Genomic DNA, 3,341 nt, shown 5'->3' on the forward strand with positions numbered 1-3,341 from the left:
TGTACATGAAGTTGCCTCCAGGATTAGATGGGATCAATCTGGATTCATCCTCTGTTTGCAAGCTACAAAAGTCGCTGTACGGATTAAAGCAAGCCAGCTGTCAGTGGAATTTGAAGCTCACAGAGACACTCACCTCTACTGATTTTGTTAAATCCGAAGCAGATCACTCCCTGTATTCGAAGATCACTCCTTATGGCATTACAATCATCATGGTTTATGTTGATGATTTGGTTTTAACTGGAAATGACTTGGAAGAAATTGACCATGTCAAGCAATTGTTGGAAAACAAATTCAAAATCAAGGACCTTGGTGATTTAAAATATTTTTATGGAAGTGGCAAGGAATTCTAAAGGAATTCATCTCTGCCAACGAAAATATGCATTGGATATCATTAAGGAGTTTGGTTACTTAAATTGTAAGCCGGTTAGCACTCCAATGGATTACACGTATGCTTCAAAGTTATCAAAGGAAAGTGGCACTGCACTACAGGATCACACTCCTTACCGTCAGTTAATTGGTCGGCTTCTCTATCTCACAAACACACGCCCTGACATCTCCTATGCTATTAGAAAATTAAGCCAGTTCCTTGACTGTCCAACTGATGCTCACATGCACGCAGCCTATAAAGTTCTCCGTTACCTAAAGGGGTGTCCCTCCTTGGGAATTTTCTTTTCATCAGCCAATGATTTGAAGCTAACAAGATTCTGTGATGCTGATTGGGCTACATGTGCAGACACTCGACGATCCATCACAGGACATTGCTTCTATCTTAGAAATTCTTTAATCAGTTGGAAGAGCAAGAAGCAAAGTACTGTAGCCAGGTCATCCTCGGAAGCAGAATACAGAGCCTTAGCTTCTGCCACATGCCAAGCTCAATGGCTGTCCTTTGTGATGAAAGATCTCAGTGTGCCATTAACTGAATCCATCACCCTTTTTTGTGATAAGCATTCTGCCATTCATCACCTTGCTACTAACCCCATATTTCATGAGCGCACAAAGCATATTGAAGTGGATTATCACATTGCTCGAAACCAACATTTACTAGGTCTTACCCATTTGATGCCGGTCTCTTCTAACAATCAGCTTGCTGACTTCTTAACCAAAGCCTCGGCTTCAGGTCCCTTCACTGTGAACGTTTCCAAACTGGGTCTTCTGGACATCCATAATCTCAGTTTGAGGGAGGGCGTAACTTGAGTCATTGTGACTGCAAGTTAATATTTATTCTTGCTTGTAATTAGTTATGAAATTGTTAGACTATTAGACAAAGACGTTAGATAATTAGTGAATTTGTTATCATTATTCATTCTACTCAACACACATATAAGAACTGTACAGTGTATCACGGTTTGAAGTTTAGTTTTGGAAATCAATGAATACAACTTTACTCTTTCACTCTCTTTCTCCTCCTTTCCCCTTTTCTTCTGTCTGATTCATCTTCTTTCTCCTGTTCTTCTCTGATCTCAGACTTGCACAATAGAGCTTGATGAGAGTGCAACCTTTTCCTTGCCAATTCCACAAATGGATTTGTGCTTTTCCTCTTAAACTATTAAAGACAAAACTTTGTTCATAGCAGGTAGAGGCCCTCGTATCCGAGCAACTTGTAATAAATCTTGAAAAGGCCTAGCATCCATGCAATTGCAATAGATAAGGCAGTATGAATTCAGTTCTTCCCAAAGTACTTTGATTTTCGTGAAGTACTACTGTGACACAATCATTGTTTCTTGTCTCAAGTTTATCAATTTTTGCTTGAGTTCGAAAATTCTTGGACCATTCTCATATTGAAATCTGTTCCGGCCCAACCCAGCTGGCACAACGTCTGAGTCCGGGTGGCCGACCTGACAGGCACGAGGCGCCCGAATTAGGGATCCGACCCGGCCATTCCACTCTTCCAGCAAGGCACCTGACAGTTGGGGGAAAGGAAGCTTTCTAGAAGGCAGGTCCTCTGGTATGGAACCCGCCCTAGGTACAGGATATATAAAGGGAGGGCCCTACCCCTCCCAAGTACGTCATTATCGCCTCACTTTTACTGCCATCTGTACGGATTTCTGACTTGAGCGTTGGGGTCCTTTTTGTAGGTGGCTCCCCCTCTCCAACACCACAACTCGGGAGATTGTGAGATCCCAGCCTTCCACTCTCCAACACGAGCCCTGGAGATCCATACATTCGTCAGCATCTCGGCCAAGGCCCCCTCATCTCTTGCCCCTTTTAGTTCGTCTGACCCGTTTGGTACCCGGCATACTGAACAAAATCTTTCTTTAAGATCATTCCACAATTATTCTAAGTCTGAGTATGTAAACCAAGGAGGTAACAATCTATTTTGAAATGGAATTAAGGATCCATGTGCTTACAACATCATTAACACTGTCAACTTTCAAATAGTTCTGGTTCAGTGTCCAGATCAATTGCGGAACCATGCTAGCAATGAATCCAAGTTGGCGCTTGGCATTGAGCTCTTTCTTCATATTATTAATTAAAAAATATCTTCTAATAACTTGTCTTGCTTAGTCAGCAAGCTGAACTAACTTGACCAACTGTAATTAAGATTAACTATTAAGTAACTAACTTGCTAAATCGGTTAAATACATCAGTCATCAGGTGCTAACAACCCTGCCCGGGTCAAAGCCATCTGAAATTAATTGTCTCAAGTGAAATTGAAGGTGGTAAGTTGTTATTCTTCTTCAAGTTCTTGGAATAGAAAACGGTGGTTGGTGGTGGCAAATGTTACTACTCCAACACCTTTATGATGTTGCAACAAACTGTTCCCGATTTGAAAGCATTAATGAGGCCTTTATGGTGACACTACTCAGTAGTACTCACTTTCTTGTTTGTGTTGTTATTTGTGGGGCTTCAATTTTGAAAGAATTTTTAAGAATTTGTGCACATAAGTTAATTATTGGGACAACTTGCAGATAAATCAAAGTTAATTAATTAATCAGAACCATGTGATCATCATATTATTAATTAATTGAACAACATACTATTTTATGGGATCTTACTAATATCTAACTCCTAATAAAGTTATCTATAAGAAAAAAATATTTCAATAAATTACATTACAAAAACATTGAAAAGTTTTAAATTTTTAATTATTTTCTGATAAAAATTTTCTACATAAATTGTTTTAATTAACTACATAATTCACAAGTCGCAAAACTCTATTTTATTTCTACTAGTGCTCAATAATTTTTTCACTCTTTTTCATTAATGATTTATATATATATAGTCATCACAATTATATTGCGTATTACGGCCAACTTGATTAGATTATTGGAAGAATGGTGACTATAAAAGATTTAAGGACCCTCCATATGTAGGTCATCTGATCTATGCACCTTACTTTC

At 38.9% G+C, this 3,341-nt stretch overlaps 1 pseudogene; it reads left to right on the plus strand.

Annotated features, from left to right (window-relative positions):
• Positions 1-435: 435 nt before the first annotated feature.
• On the plus strand, positions 436-1,194 carry LOC107637199 (secreted RxLR effector protein 161 pseudogene; annotated as a pseudogene).
• Positions 1,195-3,341: the final 2,147 nt, after the last annotated feature.

Source organism: Arachis ipaensis, chromosome B4, assembly GCF_059453495.1.
Source record: "Arachis ipaensis isolate K30076 ecotype BB chromosome B4, ASM5945349v1, whole genome shotgun sequence".
NCBI lineage: Eukaryota > Viridiplantae > Streptophyta > Magnoliopsida > Fabales > Fabaceae > Arachis > Arachis ipaensis.